At 37.5% G+C, this 22415-nt stretch overlaps 1 protein-coding gene and 1 long non-coding RNA gene across 2 annotated transcripts in view; one reads left to right on the top strand and one right to left on the bottom strand.

The window, feature by feature from the left end:
• Positions 1 to 22415, bottom strand: part of cdh4 (cadherin 4, type 1, R-cadherin (retinal)) — a 299485-nt gene that overhangs the window by 153527 nt on the left and 123543 nt on the right. The window lies entirely within an intron of this gene.
• Positions 1573 to 11535, top strand: LOC125256459. The gene is made up of 3 exons (XR_007182117.1): positions 1573 to 1799; positions 4614 to 4618; positions 11501 to 11535. It is a non-coding gene; the product is annotated as an uncharacterized LOC125256459 (long non-coding RNA).

The raw sequence follows: 22415 nt of genomic DNA, 5'->3' as shown, positions 1-22415 counted from the left end.
CACTCAGATGCAATATCATTATTTAGCTGTTTGGCAAGAAAATCCTTATCATCAGTGCTGCAAACATCCCGCATGAGAGATGGACTGCTTCAATCGACAATTACCCCATAAAAGGTGCATCGTAGTGATCTCACCGTAAGAACGGAGTATCTCTGATCCCCTAATGACTAGGGATGTAATGGTACACAGAAGTCCCGGTTCAGTACGTACCTTACTTTTGGGGTCACAATTCGGTTCGATTTCGGTACAATAGGAAAAATGGTCACACTTTAGTTTAGGGTCCAATTCTCACTATTAACTATGACTTTTGCCTCAATAAACTCTAATTACTGCTTATTCATAGTTAGTAAGGTAGTTAAGTTTAGGCTATGTTAATAAGCAACTACATAATAGTGAGCCTAAATTAAAGTGTTATCAGTCAATCCACAATGCTAGGTTTCTTTTACTTTCTTTTGAACTACAGTAGTGCAAATCACAATTTGTTCCACCTAGAGGAATTTAGGCCACGTTCACACTGTCAGTTTTTGGGATTGACAACCGCATCTACTTACAGGTGTGAGTCTTGAAAAGTCTCATTCACACAACAACTTTCAGTAGCGTCTGGAACACTGTCTGTATGAACATGCAACGAGTGTCAAGCCCGTATTCTCTTACTAGTAACCATAACGACAGTGACCAACGTAATATTAAAGATGGCGACGTCCATAAAACTGAAAGTATTATCACTTTTAACATGACAAGAGACTAATTGAACCACGAGTTCATCCATCAAAGCTTCATTAATCAACAGCAGCATGTAAATACGCACTGACCGGAGTCTTTAAGTGTTGCACACGCGCCACGTCCTTTGAGACGTCTCGCGCATGACAGAATTTGGAAAAGAAACAAAACTGACGGGAGCCGCTCTGGTGGAGAACAGTGACCGGATCTAACACCTTAAGATGATGCACAGCTCATATCTCTGTCACTGTAAGTTACAGAAAGCGAAACCACACACAAAACACCTTAGCAGAGCGGCTCTCTCGCACTCTATGACCTGACAGACAACTAGTTGAACCAGTGCGGTTCAGTTCACACAGTGCGAATATTTTGAGTATGCGGTTGTGAGTCCTGAAAATTTACGAGTGTGAGTTCGGTTATAGAATGCGGTTGTCACTCCTGTAAATAACCGTACTGTGTGTGAACGCAACCGTATTAAAGGTGCCCTAGAACGTCTTTTTAAAAGATGTAATATAAGTCTAAGGTGTCCCCTGAATGTGTCTGTGAAGTTTCAGCTCAAAATACCCCATAGATTTTTTTTTATTCATTTTTTTAACTGCCTATTTTGGGGCATCATTAACTATGCACCGTATATAGGTTGCGGCCCCCTTTAAATCTCGTGCTCCCCCGCCCCCGGAGCTCGCGCTTGCCTTGAACAGCATAAACACAGTTCACACAGCTAATATAACCCTCAAAATGGATCTTTACAAAGTGTTCGTCATGCAGCATGTCTAATCGCGTAAGTATTGTATTTATTTGGATGTTTACATTTGATTCTGAACGAATTTGATGGTGCTCCATGGCTAAAGCTAACATTACACACTGTTGGAGAGATTTATAAAGAATGAAGTTGTGTTTATGAATTATATAGACTGCAAGTGTTTAAAAAATGAAAATATCGACGGCTCTTGTCTCCGTGAATACAGTAAGCAACGATGGTAGTTTAACCACATTTAGCAGTACATTAGCAACATGCTAACGAAACATTTAGAAAGACAATTTACAAATATCACTAAAAATATCATGATATCATGGATCATGTCAGTTATTATACTCCTATACTTAATTTTATGCTTTCTGCTTTTTTTTTAATGCTTTTTCCTGTTGGGGCGGTTAGCAAACAGCATTGTATAACCAAGCGCGCCCCCTTCTGGATTGGAGAGTGGATCGCCCGTGAATGACTATATTCATTGTCTGATTGTATGTACCAAACCGTGACGTACGTACCATACGGTTTGGGATGAACAGATATACTGTTACACCCCTACTAATGACTCTTCAAACAACCTACAAACTTTAGATAGGAACAGACAAGAACAAAACAATATCAAACCTAAGGTTATGAGCCTTGCTCAAGGGTAAAGGTGTCAGCTACGACTAACATAGTAAATGATAAAGTATCAGAAACAAGCAGGCGGAGAGACAATGGATCCTCCCACAGTCCTGTGATCAGAAGGTCAACAGACACTTTATTAATAACCCATCCACCCTTTTATTATTCCGAATAAATTTAGCCACGCTAAAAAGCACAGTTTTTTACGCTCATTAGGCTGATCTTTTGGGCCTTTTTGAAGTACATTCATATGCCCACACACTGTGGTCAATTATACACTCAAGGCTGGATGTCCTGCTCTATTTGTGTTCATTTAACACACACGGCAGACATATTGTAAAGCTCATTTCCACTGAATCAGCACCCTGAGGATTCATTATCTATTCTTTAACATCCTCGACATTAGGAAGATTAAGCCGAGCTCACCGCAGCTTGCAAAGGCCATCGGTACAGCACGGCCTTCATACCCATAATGCATTTAGGTGAATGGCGATTACAGTGTTTACTCAGTTCAAAGTTGGAGTAATATTCTAAGGGGAAAACCACTGCATGCCAGCCTGTTATCTGAAAATGAAAGATAATAAGTGTGAATTCAAACCGTGCGCACACACAAACACCCACGCGCTTTAGCAGCCAGAACAAAACGGGCATGGTTGGTTCGCTCTTCTGAACTTTTGCCCCTCTTTAAAGCATTAGCCTTGAGTAAAGTGTTGTGTTCTCCATAATGAAGAGGCGAGACTTAATCTTAGATCAACCGCCCTTTAGAAGGACGGAGAGAATGCTACTCTACAGTCCACATGTGAGATCTTCCCCCACCGCCCACATTCACTCCATTTTCTAGGCCCTTTGTCTAGAAAAGACCAGAGAATGGCTATTGATTTCTGATAAACAAGCTTCCACGTTGGGAGATCAGGACCTCTCGATTTCTTCAAGGTCGAGGAGAAAGGACAATAACATGTGGCCTGGTCTTCTTTTCTTCGCCTCTGCCCCTGAAGGCCAGCAGGGTCATACGCATCCAGGCTGGATAATACAAGAGGCAGGGCTCTTTGTATCTAAAATGAGAATCTTTGATGAGCTTGAAGAGCAACTTCAAAAGGACTGAAGGAGAAGAGTTGAGGAGTACCGACCACATGTTTATCAGGTTGTAGATACACGAGGGAGGAGGGAAAGGCTTCTAAAGTAAATGAAACCAGATGGTGAAACGTGCGCCTGTGTGGATGCTTGCCCTTTGAAATGAGATACAGTGGTCAAATATCATTTTAGCATATTCACTTTGATGTTTGCTAATTGAGAGAGGGAAATTTTGTGTAACCTTAAAAAGCATGAGTCGGGAAATGAGCTGGCAAATGAGGATCTCACAGGAGACTATAAACAGTTGCGGTGTAATTGTACGCCTCATCTATCAAAGTTCTCAAAGAAACGGCCAATACACAGATAAAATGGAGCATGGCCAGTCTGGCTGCTAGGAATTTGCAAAAGGACATTTGTTCAAAATCAATTAGTAGATAGTAGGTTGCCTAAAAAACTAGTTCACTTAAAAAACCTGCTTTTTGTATGACTTGTTCTTGCAGTCAAAAACATTTAGGCAATGAAAATTGGTAGTCTTGAAAAAAAGAAAAAAAAAAATCAGTACAGCTGCAAAAAAAAAAAAAATAAATAAAATAAAATAAAATAAAATAAAATAAAATAAAATAAAATAAAATAAAATAAAATAAAATAAAATAAAATAAAATAAAATAAAATAAAATAAAATAAAATAAAATAAAATAAAATAAATAAAATAAAATAAAATTAGGGATGCACCAATAATTAAAATTTTGGCCAAAACTAACAATTATTTAAATACTTTATAATTATTTTCATGTTATGGCTGATAACATATATCAAAATTATATACTATTATTTGTTTTTTGTTTTTTTAAAAAATAAATAAAAATAAATAAATAATAAATAAATAAATGCTTTATTGCTATAATTTGTTTTAAATAAAAGTAATTTTTCCTAAATGCTACAAGTGAATTAAAGCATCACAATAATGTATAGTACAGTACATGTACAGTATACAGTGTGAAAAATAGGTATCTATTTTGAGATTTGCTAAAGATTACATATAACAATATAATTAAGCTTTTTATGATGACAATCCATCCATCCATCCATCCATCCATCCATCCATCCATCCATCCATCCATCCATCCATCCCAATATATTTGGTATCCCTACAGTAGTTGTCGGTTGACCATTGTGATTAATCCCTACTATCTATTCTACATGCATCATGATTTCGGGTTATCACTCTGTTAATATTTCATGTAAAACATGTTATGTTTATTTTAAATTAATGAGGCATGCTGGAGGCAATTCATCCACGCCTTGCAACACCAATTGTTTCAATAGAATAATCATTACCATATGGACAGACAAATAGAATTAAGACAGTAACATATTATATGTTACATAAATTATGTTGAACAGCCGTAACATGATTCATTTATGGAGAGATCAACCGCCCCGAAGAGAGGACAGGTTGATGGAGTGTCCTAGCTGACCGGCAGAACAACTTTGCTGCAGCGGGCCCCCTTTCCATGTGCCCGCCCTTTGGCGGGTCACGCTCTCCAGCGGCGCCTTACCCTGGCACGGCGTGACCCCTGCGTGCCCAACTACACCAATGCCAAGAGCCAGGGAGAGCGTTCAGACATGAGTAATGATGCCATTGTAACCAAAGGAACAGCCGGAGAGGACAGCACATGCTCGCCTGCATAATGGAAACTGGAATGCTTGCAACTGGATTCCCTTCCTAACAGAATCTGCCAAATCAGGTTGGACTGCAGAAATTTCCCATTCAGCATCAATGTTCCAAAGCTAAATCTGGAGAGGAGAGTAACTGGAAAAAAGAGAAACATGAGAGGTTAAGCCATAGGTTATAAGAGCGACGGAAAACGCGCCAAACGTGGCGTCTGGTGTGCCAGGAAAGTAGGCTGCGTCATCATCTAGCTGAATGAAGATGAGATGTTCTCCGTTTAAATCAATTACATCAACATATTGTGGCCAATACCAGTGCATCTGTCCGCCAACATATTAAATACCCACTCATGCACTGTATCCGTGTGCGCAGTCTATGAACGTATGAGCGTGCTTGCCAACTGAAATGATGAAGGGAGAGAGCGGTGACAGTGATGCAGATGGAACGGTGTGATGGGAGCGTTTGCGTGACTGAGGAGGAGAGTGTCTGAAAGTGGGGAGGGGGAGACGTGAGATTTCGATCTGTGCGCACGCAACATCAGCATCTGTGAGACAGCCGCTGTCGTCTACTGAGCTAAAAGAACCAGAAGAAAAGGGCAGCCTCCAGTGGACCAAATTCTTTGGCTTGGTTTAGATATGCATCCACATAAAATCCATTTCGATTTTTGTGGTCTAAACAGCAAAAACCCACAATGTTAACAGCCAAATTCTGATGTTTACAAACCCTGATTCAAACTGCATCCTTATTATACCATGATGGACATGAGCAGAGGCATGATTTTCTGCTTTCCATCGCCTTCTTTCCACGCTGACAGCTCCTCTCAGTAGTTCTATGTGAATGTCTCTTGGAATTGTGCTGATGCTTACATTGTTACTATAGCAACCAATGTAGATACACTGGATACTGTCTACACTGTCTGAACAAACCTGCAAGATGACATTGAAGACAGTCAATTGTAAGGGTAGGATTTGAAAACCAAACTGGATACATGTCCAGTGTGAACAAAGCTGTTGATTTATTAAAGAGATAGTTCACCAAAAATGGATGTGTCATCATTTACTCGCCTTCATTTCATGTCAAACTTCTATGGCTTTCTGTTCTTCAATGAAACAAAGACAAAGATGTTTTGAGAAAGTGTTTTATTTTTTTATTTTTTGGGCCATACAACATAAGTAAATGGGAACTAAACACTACCAAGATTACTCAAAATATCTTGTGTTCCACAGAAAAAAAAAAAAAAAAAAAAAGTAAATGTAAATTTAGTAAATGAAAAGAGTAAATGATAGCAGAATTTTCATGTTTAGGTGAAACAGCCCTTTAAGTAACAATGCTCACAAAGTAAAACTCATTAATAATAGTGATGTCAAAGTAAGTAAGCTCAGCAGCTCAGCAGAAGCTTATGAAATTTTAAAAATGTCATGTTACCTGCATTTTGAGCACTGTTGAGCAGATTCTTAAACACCTCTGATTGGTCATTATGTTCACGCACTCAACAGATATGTCTGTGATTGGCAGTTTTCTATCAGCGGATATACTAGGGTACATCTGATAGACGTCTGCTTTCAAACGCTCCAGTATGTATGTGTAAGCGTTCGGTGAAGAGCGTCAAAGATGTCTATTTACAACATCTTTTTAAAGCGTTGATCATTGTAGCCAATCACAGACATATATGTTGAGCACATGAACACAATGGCCAATAAGAATCCGCTCAACAGCGCTCAAAATACAAGGGGGAAATGCAGGTATTGTCACATTTTTAAAATTTCAGTACTGAAGTCGGTACTTTTGACAAACACTAACAAACATACAAATTACAACAGAAGTCAAATTCAAGTAAATGTATACATCAAGTCAACTATTTTTTAAAAGTAGTCAACCTACATATTCCTAAAAAAGCAGAAAAAAGCTATTCATATTTCTAAAATACGTTTTAAAAATTAATTTTATTAATTACCATATTATATAAGCGTTTTAATGAATCAGAATTATATTATTGTTTTTTCTTGATATATACATGAATAATAAAAACAATGAAAAAAGTATACAGTTAATAAAAATAATGAACAATTAATACTTAATGTACAGTATTTAAAGCTGCAGTCCGTAAATTTTGCCTCTTTGTCGCCATCTCTGTTTGCATCGGCATGACTCCTCAGTGCAGATGAATCTAATGTTTGCTGTCAGTCACCTCATCGGTGTGGATACTGTACTTCGGAATCACAGATTCTATGTCTTGGAAGTATGAACAAAGTAAGAATTTTCACCGGAAAATATCATCTGAACAAGTAAGTAACATGTCTGCCACTTTTGTTCTGACCAACTGAGGAAAAAAGCATTATGCTGCGTTCACACCGAACGCGTCTGGGGCGTCAAATTCGCGCCAGACGCGTCTAGTTGGACGCTTAAACATTTTGAAGTCAGACGCCTCAGACGCGCGTAAAATTCGCTCAATTCGCGCATCTAAACAAAGTGTGTTCAGACGCGAATTCGCGTCATAGGAGGGGCTTTCATCTCTTTCTGCACAGATCCTCTGAATAAACACATAATCTCGTCAGTTGGAAACCTGTAGCGGCAATTTAACTCGGTTATGCCGGCCGGCTTTTGCTAGCTAGAAGGTGGGCTAGTATCAACAGCTAAAATCATACAAAAAGTTGTACAACTAACCAGATTTCCGATTTTTTCGCTTATTCTCTTCCAGGCAAGGTCCTTTTTATTCCTGTCTCGATAAAAATATATATCATAGAGCTCAGGGTGGCCTCACACAGCGACTATTATCTATTATATATATATTATCTTTGTCTGGTATATATCTTTGTTCTGGTCTCCACCGCTGATCACGTCATAAACACGTTACTACCAAAGCAGAGTCCCTGATTGGTTAACGCGCCGCGAATTTACGCCAAAGTTCAGATTTTTCAACTCGGGCGTTTGGGCGTCAGACGCTCAATTCGCGCGTCAGCCGCGTGAACGCTCAATTCGCGCCGTGCCATTCGCGCGTCAGCCGCGTGAACGCTCAATTCGCGCCGTGCCATTCGCGCATCAACGGCCGATTCGCGCCGCGCTAGACGCTTGATTCGCGCCGCAGGACACCTAGACGCGCGTTTACATTGACTTAACATGTAAATCAGACGCCTCAGACGCCCCAGACGCGTTCGGTGTGAACGCAGCATTAGACCTACAATAAATCGCGCTGCCAGTGGTGATTGAATCTAACGATCGCTTAGCTCGGATCATGCCAAACTGTGCAAAATGTTATTACGAGCAAGTTATATTTTGTTCTCAAACTGTTAATGTTAACAACATCAGCATTGTGTGACTATGTGTATTTAGTGTGTGTGTGTTAGCATTACCTGTAGATTTCAATTTCTGTAGTCTTTCTGGATTAGAATCTGCCATCAAAATGATAAGTTTAATTATTTCAGCTGCTGTGAGAAAAGGCTGTAAATGATCTGCTACAAGTAGCATCCTCACATGATATAGCTACTAGCCGGGACTCCTTCCTTTCTGTTTACAGACGTGACATGCTCGAATTTCCTGTGGAAACCCACCAGTACTGCTCTTATTATAAAACATTATTACAAGCTTACCGTTGTGAATCGAGCTAAAGTAAGTAGATAGTTTTGAACACTGGCTGGTTATGTACTTGCTCAAAAATTGATTTTGGATCATTTTTAAGCAAAAAAAGACTGCAGCTTTCATAAATAAAACACATAACTAATAAATAATTCCATAATTCATATAAATAATTAATATAATTAAATAATTAATGTATAAAATACTGACTTAAATGAGATCAGACAGCAAAAACTTTCAAAGAGGCTATGTTTTAACATGCCTAAGTTGCACAAAATGAGACAAAAACAGTTGTGTTTGGTCAAACTTTATTGGAAAAGCTACAAAAAGAAAACAGTTGAGCTATAGTATTTATTTTAAAAAATGCATATAAGTTAGAAGCGGTAGCTTTTTCTAGGAAGAAAAAAAAAAGTAAAACTGTCCTTGACAGCTTGATGTTAAATGTTGTTGTAGTCTGTATTGTATGTTTACACAATGAAAGAAGGTCTGCACCGAAACGTAGAACAGAACTCAGTACATTAATCCACAATATAAAGCTTTAGTTCTCTTTTGACTGACAGACAATTTGTTTAGGTGGAGAGCTTCCCTTGTTAAACAAAAGCAGCAAAGCAGAAGTTTGAACCTGAAGTATGACTTGCTTCAGAAAACCTGACAGGAAAGTAAAGTGAAGAGTTTCAAGCGTGTGTGTGACATGCCTGCTGTCTGAGGCGTGAGAATAGCGCTTGCATTCTCAATGCTTTGAATCAGTGAAATGTAATTCAGTATATGAAAAGCTTCCTCTTTCACACTCCCCAACCTTTTTATTTTAAGTCTTAACAGGAATGTGTGATACCACCTAAGCATCTAATAAACGGGGCTTGTTCCTATTCCTCCTATCTAGAGAGAAAGGAGAAAAAGGGACAGACTGGCGGTAATGAAAATGGTTTCCCTTTTGTTCTTTGACTGTGAACAGGAGCAGAAAGGTTGTAATTTAACTGCTGGGAGTGCCATGAAGACATTGGATGTAATAATGGCTTTTGCTATCTAATTTGTGTAGGGATTTGCCTGGACACAGTTGATCTCCATAGGCCTTAATGCTACTCCGCCTCTGAACGAGAGAGAGAAAGAGTGAACGAGAGGTGTGAGCCTGTGTTAAAACAGCAGATGGAGTGAAAGTGTTTGATGTAGAGCCTAAATGGACTCTTTATCCTTTCTATTTCAGGACAAGACATACACAATGCAAACGGTTACAACCGGAGAACATGTAGACAAGCTTTCATCAAAATGTTGAGTTAAGGTCAATAAAAGTTCACGATCAAAACAAAATCACAGTAGCAAATTAGAATTTCAGCCTTTAGGTGATATACGCATCATCAGATGAGTTCTATATTAATGTTGCTTGCAGTTTCCGATGTTGCTTGGCAACCGCAAACAGCCTGCAGTCAGGCTAATGAACTATATCACTTGCCAGAAGATTTGTTTATTGTAATTATTATTCATAAGAAACAATTCTAATACTGTAATTATTCTTATTAAAGTAATACATTTAATTAATTATTGAACATTGCTGTTTTTTTTTTTATAGTTGCTGTCACCACTTCATGCTGCCCAAATGCCCATACAATCTAGCTGTAGTCGTGTCTAAAAACACCTGCCTGTAAACTGCTTTCTAATGGGGTCACGAATTGAAAAATCAAGTTATCCTTGATCTTTTAAAATGTAAGGCATCAATGTACAATAAAAACATACTGTACAAACATACCTGTCAATACTGCACAATCAATCTCCTATTTATGTTGTGTTTGCACTGTGTTAGTTAAGATGAAAACATTTGTGAGAGTACAGAAGTTGAGCTGCAACGGTGAGATTACTGAATTTGTGAACTCAACAGACTGCTATTGACAACAATACTCAGCGCTGAATAATTTTTTGCATCAGAAGTAGATCTAAATATAATGCTGAAATCAACACTTTCCACAATTAATGATTCGCTGCAGCTGTAAAAAGTGTAGTAAAAGTTTTCAAGAGTTCCACATGTATACTAATACTTCATATACAAAGATGTAACCCATTCATTGCAGTCTGTTGAAGCATTGGGGTGCTTTCACACTTGTCAGGTTTGGTTTGATTAGAACAAACTTTGGTGCTATTGCTCTGTTAGTGTGGTTCATTTGAACAAGTGTGAACGCTGCCATCCAAACCCTGATACGCAACAAGTGGACCAAGACCCCTGAAAAGATAGGTCTCTGTTTACTGTCAAACGAACTCTGATGCGGTTCGAAATATGAAACTCAAATATGAAATATGAACTCAACATGGACCAAAGACATGTAAACGAACCAAAAACAGGACATTATGTCACAATATGTGACCCTAAAAAGGACAGAATGCTTAAAGGGTTAGTTCACCCAAAAATAAAAATTCTGTCATTAATTACTCACCCTCATGTCATTCCACACCCGTAAGACCTTCGTTCATCTTTGGAACACAAATTAAAGGTGCCCTAGATTATGTTTTTAAAAGATGTAATATAAGTCTAAGGTGTCCCCTGAATGTGTCTGTGAAGTTGCAGCTCAAAATACCCATAGATTTTTTTTTATTAATTTTTTTAACTGCCTATTTTGGGGCATCATTATAAATGCGCCGATTTTATGCTGCGGCCCCTTTAAATCCCGTGCTCTCCGCCCACAGAGCTCGCGCTTGCCTTAAACAGTGCCTTAACAAAGTTTACACAGCTAATATAACCCTCAAAATGGATCTTTACAAAGTGTTCGTCATGCATGCGGCATGCATGCGTCGGATTATGTGAGTATTGTATACTGTTGTATTGTTTACTTCTGATTTTGAATGAGTTTGATAGTGCTCCGTGGCTAACGGCTAATGCTACACTGTTGGAGAGATTTATAAAGAATGAAGTTGTGTTTATGCATTATACAGACTGCAAGTGTTTAAAAATGAAAATAGCGATGGCTCTCTTGTCTCCGTGAATACAGTAATAACCGATGGTAACTTTAACCACATTTAACAGTACATTAGCAACATGCTAATGAAACATTTAGAAAGACAGTTTACAAATATCACTAAAAATATCATGTTATCATGGATCATGTCAGTTATTATCGCTCCATCTGCCATTTTTCGCTATTGTTCTTGCTTGCTTACCTAGTCTGATGATTTGGTTGTGCACATCCAGACGTTAATACTGGCTGCCCTTGTCTAATGCCTTTTATAATGTTGGAAACGTGGGCTGGCATATGCAAATATTGGGGGCGTACACCCTGACTGTTACGTAACAGTCAGTAATATGTTGAGATTCGCCTGTTCGTCGGAGGTCTTTTAAACAAATGAGATTTATATAAGAAGGAGGAAACAATGGAGTTTGAGACTCACTGTATGTCATTTCCAAGTACTGAACTCTTGTTATTTAACTATGCCAAGATAAATTCAATTTTTCATTCGAGGGCACCTTTAAGATATTTTTGACATTTTGGTACCCTTTGAAATGTGAGAAAGCAACCCGAAAATGCAACAAATTTAGTCCCTGTTTCGGAATAAAACAATCAATCCATAGGTGTGAAAATGCAATAAGTGTGAACACACCCTTAGGGTGGTTTCCAGTTCACACTTAATGCGTTTTCACACCTATCTATTTAAAGGAGACATGCCCCTTCAAATTGAGCATTTGAATCAGAGGGCTAAAATCAGGGTTATTATTGGTAACTAAACTAAAATCATAAAAAAACAAAACATTTTCTTTACTTGAAATAATATAAATATCAATTGAAATAAAATAAAACATAAAACAACTTTTATTCAGCTAGTTGCCAAGGCAACACTTCTCATTTTCCTTTACTTTAAAGGTGCAGTGTGTAATATTGATAACTAGTGGTTAAAATGGGTACTCCAGTCCAAATTTAAAAAATTAGAGTCCTCCTCAGATTTGACGCTCACACTGGTTGCCAGACTGAGGACAAGCAACAGGAATGAGAGCAAATGACAAATAAAGGTGACGAGCCTTGACGAGCCTAAAACAATAGACTGTGTTTTCCACCAAATGACAACCTGGGTTGTCAAAATACTATTGGGTAAATTGGAAGTGGGCAGGATCACACAGACCAAAACAAAAACAGACATTCTGACATGGAACACACATTTCGAAGTAAAATAACTGGCTGTAGCATTGTTTTTCAGAGAAAGAAGTATGTGAATTTAGCATGTTTCCTAAATCTCTGCAAACTAGGGATGTAATGATTCACTCAACTCACGATTTGATATGATTCACGATACTTTGATTGATCACGATTCGATTTTCTCACGATTTTTTTTTAACAAAATGAGATTTAAATGAGAAAGTGTCTTTTTATTATTTCTCTAACAAAATGCTGCATATTTCTTTGTGAAATTATGCTACATAAATCTTCATAACAGTAGACAGGCTGCATGATAATGCAAATTCACTGTCTTGACAGCAGGTGGCGCTTATGGAACAGCAGCAATATAGTGCTTCCATGGTTACCGCTATAAATAAAGCACATACAGTATGCTGAAACTACATTAAAATGCATCATACGGAAGTAAGATGAAAAGAAAACACCATCTAAACTTTTCTGAACACAGTCAGTTTCCCTCAGCTATACATTCATACAACCCCACACCCCCAAATGTATCGTGATTCATTTAACATCTCAGTCGACTTGAATCGTCACGTTTTAATCGATTTTCAACCGGTTCCGGATGCATCGTTACATCCCTACTGCAAACATATTTTGGTTGACAATTTAATTCAAACTTTGACCTGTGAAGGGCAGTAATACACTTAGCAGCATCTACACTGCTGGAATTCTAATAGAGAAGAAGAAGAGAGCTAGTTCAAGACGAGCGTCTATGGTTAAAACATATATATATTATATGTACGTCCATGTATTTTTTTTAGAAAATGACTGATCGTTTCGCTAGAAAAGACCCTTATTCCTCATCTGGTATCGTTTAAAGCCCTGAAACTGTAATTTTGACCTTCAACCATTTGGGGCCATTGAAGTCCATTATAAGAAGAATAATCCTGGAATGTCAAAAAACTTAATTTCTTTTTGACTGAAGAAAGAAGGAGATGGACTTCTTGGATAACGGGGATGAGTAAATTATCAGGAAATTTTTATTTGAAAGTGGACTAATCCTTTAAGGTTGAAGCACTGTAGTCACATTGACTAGTTTATAAATGTCTTTAGTACCTTTCTGGACCTCAAAAGGTGCAATGTCGTTGCTGCCTATTTCATCAAAAATATCTTAATTTGTGTTCCGAAGACAAACAAAGGTCTTAAGGTTTGCAACGACATGAGGGTGAGGGTAATACTTAATGACAGAAATTTCATTTTTGGTTGAACTAACCCTTTAAGCTGAAGTACTAAAAAACTAAACTAAATAAACTAAACTAAACCCAAAACTAAATCTTAAAAAACCAAACAGATGTATTTAAAAAAAAAAAAAAAAAAAAAAACAACAAATAAAACAAACACAAAACACACAAAAAATGACTAAAACTTAAAATGAAAACAGAAAATATAAAATAAAATCTATTTAAAAATGTGCAATAACTATAATAGAATATTCATATTAAAATAACACTGAACCATTTCTTAATTATGACAGATCATGTTGTAAAAACCCTATTAACCCTTAAATGCATGACTGTTTCGCCAATCATTCTTACATATTCGGGTCTTTATCGACCCGGATCTATATCTAACACGGAAGGATCTCTACCTGTCGCGATATTATAAAACTCCTCTGATATTAGAGTAACAATTACAGAAGAATAAAATAAATCGTATTTTGTTACCTTTTGGAGCTTGAAAGGGTTCAGTTTGAGCAGATGTTTTATGCCATCACCACTATCCTCGTCAGAGCTCATTTCCCAGTAAATTCAGCAAATAATGGGCTAGTTTTATGTTTGAGGTCATGAATATGAGCCCATTCGCTATCTCAAACGTATTCTCAAAACTATATAATTTTCAACATCTTCAAAATCAATATTAGGTCGCTAACAGCTTCACCAGATGACAGATACAGTCATATTTGATTGCGTTCAGTACTTGCTCTGCAGTAAATTGCTAAGCCATTTCATGTTTTTCTTATTATTTTGTTTTCTGTCTGAAGGAGTCGTCACTTCAGCATTGTGTATCAGACATTGCCACCTTGTGGAATAAAGGTGAATTGCACTTATTCCGTCATCTAAGATTCAGACATTGTTGTACAGAAAAAATAAACGTACACTCATACACACCTCGGGTCATTTGCGACCCTATACAATTTTTACAAAAAATGAATACAAAAATAGGCATTCTTTTATAATTTTATGATTTTTTTCTTGTAATATTCTTTATAATGAATTAATTAAGGAATACCAAGAAGGTTGGTGTCTAACTTTAAAAAATGAAAGAGGAGGACGGTAGTGAATGACGTCCCGGGTCACTAAAGACCCGAGGTATGCATTTAAGGGTTAACATTATAAGTGCACATCAGAAAGCAATTCTTGACCCTTTAACACACAACATCTTGTGGCTTATTGCATTATTTCATAAATTACACAAATGTGTCAAACTATGAAATGTATGCATGAAACTTTAAGTGTAACGACAGGAAAATGTGTTTCACAATCTCCTGAGATCGAATTCACAAACATAACACTGGATGTTTGACCAAATTCAAAATTAGCAAAGAAAATAGGCCAGCTTTCAACTCCAGGGAAGCTGAAATAATTCTGGTGTGTGTGTGTGTGTGTGTGTGGGTCAGGTTCTGAGGACCAAATGTGCCCTAAAGGATAGTAAAACCTGAAATTACCTACACAGAGGGATCAGCCAAAAAGCCTGACGAAGAAAACTGCTTAATTAACTTTTTTTTTAAATTCTGTGGAAGTTGGGTTTAAGGGATAAAGTTAGAGGACGGAAGTCACAGTGATAGAAAAATGTATTTGTGTGTGATCAAATTTGGCTTATTAATTGTTTTGAATGTCAGTCCACATGGCTGAGAGCCGTCAAGCCCAAAGCTGTCAGCCTGGACCACCGCATGAACAGGTGTTAGCTCCAAGGTAAAAACCAAAAGCTGTTCATCCATCAGTCTCTTTAAATAGTGTCTTTTCCTTCCCTGTCCACCTCACTGCAGGACCTAAGAACTACACATTTATTTTAGCTCCTGAATCTGCGCCCTGCTGAACAAACTTATAGCTGTAATGCAGTTTACCACTGTTTTTCTAGTTTGGATGTGGAGCTCAGGCTTACAGCAGAGCAGATGTGCAGCTCTAGCGCAGCTGTGACTCTGTGAAATGTATTTACCAGTGTGCTTCAGTGACAAGTGTCATTGTCTTAAGTCTTTTTATCATAAGAACAACATAGTACAGAGGAAGGGGAAGGACTTCCATTTGTATGAAAGCTAAATTAAAGTATGTGTTGAATCACAAACTATAAATCTGCGTTCCTAAGTGACAGTTCACTGGTGGTAACCCTCTATCACACCATCTGCCATGCCTCCTGTCCTTATATATATGAGATTATTTCCTTAAGGAGCTTATGATGCCAAAAGGACTGATGCTTTTAATTGGAACTCAAAAGCAGTGCAAACAAACACATGCAGATGGGTACAAATACTCACTCACACACACACACACACACACACACACACACTGGTGCTCTCGGAAAGCAGCAAGTTCTGTGATCCAGAGGCTGGCAACAGCTGTTGGCAAATAATGTGAGGTAATGTGTGACTCTTTAAAATCGTTAAAAAGGCAGTTCCCTAAATACTCAGAGTGTCAAACTAATTAACTAAAATAGACTCTGTCATACTATACTGAGAAGCTATACAAAGAATTTTATACTTACTGGCCCCGATTTACTAAAATCCCAAATAAAGGGTGTTAATTTGCTTGTGAAATGTATCAAACATATTGTGTGTTACATAAATTTAATTCCTTATTTGAAAATAAAATAAAATTTATTAAGATCCCAAATAAAGGGTGTTAATTTGCTTGTGAAATGTATCAAACATATTGTGTGTTGCATAATCAGTGCTTCCCACACCTAGACTTTACTTGGGCGGGCCGGCCACGTATAATAACGGCCGCCCAAGTATATTTGGAGACACATTTTTGCTTTTATTATTTTTATCCTCTTATACTTTTATATCAGCGCAAGATAATGAAACCATCCGCGATCGAATAGCTAGTTGTTTCGTACCTGCTCGTTATGTGTGCATCAGAACTGTTTACTCCCGCTGACATTCCCACGGGCGCTGCATTTTGCAAAGACACAAGGCGGCGCTGTTGCGCGTTCTACAAGCTCGCGCAAAAGCGCTTCAGGCTCTATGTTCAGACTGCTTCAAAGTGATTTTCAGTCAGTGAAAAGCGCAGATTTATGCCAAGCGATTGCTAATGAACTCAAGATGATGAATTATTACAATGTCTACGTTCATGTATAAAATGGCCTTTATATAAAATGTTTTATACGGTTGTAAGAATCTGAAGGATCAGCCTGCAAAAGTACAGACATTTCAAAATAAGAGTCCCGGTATATTTCGGGCTTGTTTATAATTAAAAGTCAAGTAGTCAAAAGTCAAAATAATTAAAAGTTTTTTTCTTTTTCTTTTGGGCATTATTGGTATTTTGGTTACACAATAAATTGTATTTAATTTGATTTCCATTTAATTCATAGTAAATTATTGTAGTCTCCCTCACAGGAAGAAAAGACATTATTTGACACATATATTATTCATTTTATAAATTTTATTAGTAAAATCTGTGTCCCATTCACTGAGAGAGAAACTATATGACAGCAAGGAGAACATAGGAAAAGGATAAACATTTAAATGCTGTAATTTTGCATAATTCATAATGCATAATAATGCATAATATTAGTATGTAATTAAATGTAATAGTATGCTATGTAATTAAAATTAATGTCAATAAATAAAAATACTGTTAAAAATCACACATTATTTGTTTGTCACATGTAGTAGACCATTTTTGTGCCGTGGGTAATAGGAGGATTTTTCGCCCGGCTACCACTGCAAGTATATTTCAAACCTGTGGGAAGCACTGATAATTTTATGTAATTACTTATTTGAAAATAAATAAATAAATTTTAAATTCATATTTAAATATATAATATTAAAATAAAATAAAATAAAATAAAATACTGGCCACACCATGTTTTCTCAATTCTGCCAAAACAGCAGAGTGCACAACACCAATCACAGTAATACCTGCTGTATTAATTCATAATAATTTGTTCACACTGTCACCGTTTCTGAAATTACTTTTAGGATTAATAAATCCTGTGCTATAAATCCGGTGCCATTTAATCCATTTGCACTGACATTGGTCTTTATTTTTCATGTTTATATCCACATCACAAATTACATATTCATTAAACTCACAAAAAAGACAGCCTACATCACGTGTTTGAACGACACAATCGTCAATAAACTACATGAAAAATGTATCCAAAATATTGAAACCATTTTTTGCAATCTAAACCCCCCTTTTACATTATTTAGTATACATTTTATGCATTTTTCCTCCCCACAATCCAGGCGAATTCAGGTTTTACCATCCTTGTGGGATCATTTGGTCCTCACAATTTTGGCAAAACCTGACCCACACACACTTACACACACTAAAACCAACCCTAATTGCAGAGGCAACACCTGTCATATCATTGCCAATCTACAACCAGCATCTCTATCCCACAATGCTAACATGATGGTAAAAGTCTGGACAGTGCTCCCACCAGAGGCAGCCAAATTGGACGTTTCACCTCACTGCATGACTACTAGAGAGCCACTCCAATGGCGGACCTATTAGCAGGACAGATATAGCTCTCCTGGGAAGATGGCGAGAGAGAGAGAGAGAGAGAGAGAGAGAGAGAGAGATAGAAACGGAAGGAAAGAGCGAAAACCCAATGGAGGGGTGGGATTTTACCCAGCATACTAAGTATGAACTGTATATTTCTAGTTATCTGTCTTCATTTCTGTCAACTGGTTTTGGATCACACCCACATTAACCTCAGCTATTAAGTTCCTCTTATTCGCTCCTTAGCGCTGTATTAAAATCTAATACTCAAGACTAATGCATTTCCTACCATGGCATTTTTTTTAACATTATGACAGGCTAACAGGAGGGCCCATTTGAGACAGATATGCAGAATAAGAGGCTACGCCAAGTCCCCTGGGTGGGGGCATTCATTACTGTATTGTATTAAAAATACAACCGCGCTGAATAAGATATTGATCAAGCTGTGTGGACTGTGAAGCTGCCTGCAGAATTGCAATAATGGTGTAGAAATCGTTCACTGCAATTCATTGCAGCCAAAATAATGTTTTGATATATTACATGCCAACAGTTAGACTTTAAAAATCATTTCCTTATTTGTTTTTTTTTTTTTTCTAAATTACAGATTACACACTTTTTAATCTTCCCCCTTTTTCCATTTTTTGAGAAATCAAGGAAGACATCTGTGTTTCATTTGTCTGTGTGTGTAAACTAAAAAGCAGCATTGTGTTGTCTGTCACTGAATTTGATGTTCTAGCCGATGTGCTCTGTGATTTGGCTGTTGCACAGCTGAAGCTCCTCTTTCGCTGTTTTTTTTTTTCCCTGCCGTGCACCTGATGGGTTTGAACAATTTGCTCTGCTGGCAGAAAAAAGCATAATCAATCGGGAGATTACAGATAAAAGGCTTTAAAACCAGCCGACCAAGGCACTTTCTACTATAACAATTACACCTAGGCCTACCTCAGGTAGCGGCAATTAAACTGCGAGAGAGTGAGGGGGTGGAAAGAATGAGAGAGAAACAAAGAAGAGAAATGGACAGAAAGAATTTGCAGTGGAGGTGATTGAGGTGAAACATCGCAAAGTCAAGGCAAGCCACTCGGCGGCCATATTGGCAATGCTTCTTATGGAGCTATCCTTCAAAAGGTTTGGGTAGGGCTGTCATGATATTAGATATTTCACACCACGGTTATTGTGGCCAAAAAAATTCACAATGTCGATATATCGCGTCTAAATTTGTATCAGTCTAAATAAGTTTTTCTTTCTTTATTTAGTTTTTCTCTTTCAGGGTTGCTGCACATTTTTTAAAGTCAAATTTTTAAGCTTTTTAAGACCTGAAGAAATAAAAATTAATACTAGCCTATACATTATGGCTGTTACCAATCAAATTAAATCATTATCAACAAAATCCATCTTTGCAATACAGAGGTGACACAGAATGAGAAGTGGCATTAATATATTTACACAGCATTTACAATTTGTCTAAATAAATTTAATTCAATATTTAAATATTTAGATTTTTTTTCTAATTTTAACTTTTTAATTAAAATGTCCCTTAAATATGAAACTAAACTAAACTGCCAGTAGGTGGCAGCAAGTCACTGTCTTAATGAGTGAGTGAGTCAACCGATTTGTTCAAATGACTGATTCATTCAGGAACTGATTCATTCATTCATTCATTCAGAATTCATTCGTTCTAAACGCGGATTCTTTTACTGTCTATGATTCAGTCAGAATAACAAAAAAAGACTCTGTTCTGCTGTTCATCATTTTGAAATTTTCGTGGGCGAAATAAAGGAAAAAACAATATTTACAATAATGTGTCTAAAATGTAACTCACATTGTTCATTTAACAATAAGTTGAAGGAACATTGCATTTGTGCTGATTTGGGAAAAACGGCACTCTTGCTCGTGTGATATTGTAAAACAACTACATCTTATAATATAATATGACAAAAAAATCGTCGGGGCAAAACATACCTATGTATCTCTAATTTTGAGGGCATATAACTGCATGCATAACTACATCACGCTGAATAAGACGAGTAAAGAAAGGCTACTTATTAAAAGAATCACGCTTTATTTAAATATATGAACACAAAATCACTGTTAACAGGTTAATATAACTTTTCCCATTTCATGACTAGTAAAATAATCGCAACTTATTCTCTGTAAAATGGTGTAATCTGCAGGGTGATGGACTCGGAGGTGGGTAAGAGGTTGGTGGTGTTGCCACCCTTCGTACTGACTGTAGCTAGGCAAATGCCTGTGGATTGGGCTGTCTAAGGAGCCGAAAAACTCCCATACTGTCGAGCTTACTTTACTTTTTTCGGGTGTGGACTGAGCCTCTCACTCTCCCGTTCGGAACATAGACTGTAAAAAAAGATGGACGACACGTCACGCGACGCTGCTTCCTTCCATTGTAATGCACGTGAAGTCCAAAATGGGCCGACGAATGGGAGCTGACCAGTGCCCAAGGAAGTCGACCGGAAGTTGAAGTCGGCCGCGTGCCGCCATCTTGTGGCAGAAAGACTTGCGTTAGCATCCCATTGCATTGCATTGGCGTCACTTTGACAGCGAATGAACTGTCGAGGCGTTTAAAGACTCCATTTGTCCATTATTTATTTCTAAAGATACACGATAATGTATAAACGGGCTCCATTAGCCTTCTATGTTACATTATGGCCCGTAGAAACAGTTTTTGTACAAAATAGGCTAACGATTGACATCATAACCACTCGACTCTCTGTCGCACAGTAGAGAAATTACCGTACAGACTAGGAGGAGAAGCAACAGGCAATAGTAAGCATTAACTTAATATGGTGTACTGGCGTTACATTTTAAAATACTATACAAAATAATTAATCAGAATACTTACTCCTGCTCACTCACGCCAAAGAACTCCCCGCTCAAGCTCGCCGTCTCTGCAAGATTAACGATGGCAGTTTGCACGCACAGCTACTAGAAGATTTACATCTGTCAGACAGGTTGCTGACGTCATCAAGCTTAGTTTGGATTGCGCGTTGAAACGGAAGTGCTAAAATCGCTATGGGCTTCACTTGTCTTAATTGAGTTCCAATGGGGTCGCTTGTTATATATTTACTGTCTATGGAGCTGACACGTCATCAATTAAATATTTTCCATCTTATATCGTCAGTGGAGCCGGAGGCGGAGTCGCGGTATCAAACTTCCGCCCAGACGACTGCGTCATCATTCATGTATTTTAAATAAACATACACAATGTCAAAATTCAACCCATACTAATAATAGGCTATATATGTTTCTAGGGCAATAATATTTTTGGACAATTCAGTAGATAAAATCGAATATAACATTGAAACAACTCTAAATCGTCAGAAACGGTCCTGCCATTTTAAGCAGATTTAAACCTTAGTTTTGTCCTGATATTGTAGTTATACCCATAAAATATAAGTCACAGCCAGATAACGATCACCTGCTTTATTCCCGTATGGTTCCCCGGCGTCTTAAATAACATTTATTAATTAGCTTATAACGCCCACATATAAATGTTACAGGAAACACGACTCCTGTAGGTCGGTTAGTACATGTCAATGCTGAACAACTGGATTAGGTTTATTTGAACAAAGAAATCAACAATGTAATAGTTAGTTATACATCTTCAATCTCCCCTCGAAGCTCCGACAGTCCTTTAGACAAGCTGTCAATCAACTGCGAATTACGTTTTTATAGCATCAAATTACTAGCTAAAATCTAAATTTCACAAAAACGAACAATTGAATACATATCAGCGTGATAACAGCTACCTTAAATGACCAAAACCATCTTTCAGAAAGTTTTATTTGCAAGCAGAATTCTTTTGTTTTCACTCAAGTCTCATTCGACTGCATTCAGAGGAGCGCGTTTATGACCTGTACTGCGCCACCAGGGGGCAATCAAAGTGACGTCGATGCATACCCGCTGCGCACTGCGTCTTCTTGTTTGACAGATGTCAGCGTTAAGGTGCAATACTGCCATCTGAGAGCTCAACCAGGTACTGGCGCTGGAGTATTTACATGTCATGAAATCATAAGCGTCCTATTCATTTTAAATATTGTGGTTATTGTCAATACCGGTATATCGTCACACCCTAAATTAACACGATATCGATATTTCATGCTTTGAATATCACGGTTATCATCAATACCGGTATATTGCGACACCCCTAGGTTGGGGTCAGTAACTTTTTTTTTAAA

Source organism: Megalobrama amblycephala, linkage group LG21, assembly GCF_018812025.1.
Source record: "Megalobrama amblycephala isolate DHTTF-2021 linkage group LG21, ASM1881202v1, whole genome shotgun sequence".
Classification (NCBI taxonomy): Eukaryota; Metazoa; Chordata; class Actinopteri; order Cypriniformes; family Xenocyprididae; genus Megalobrama; species Megalobrama amblycephala.
The sequence above is the reverse complement of the archived record's forward strand: the minus strand, read 5'-3'. Positions and strand labels throughout refer to the sequence as shown.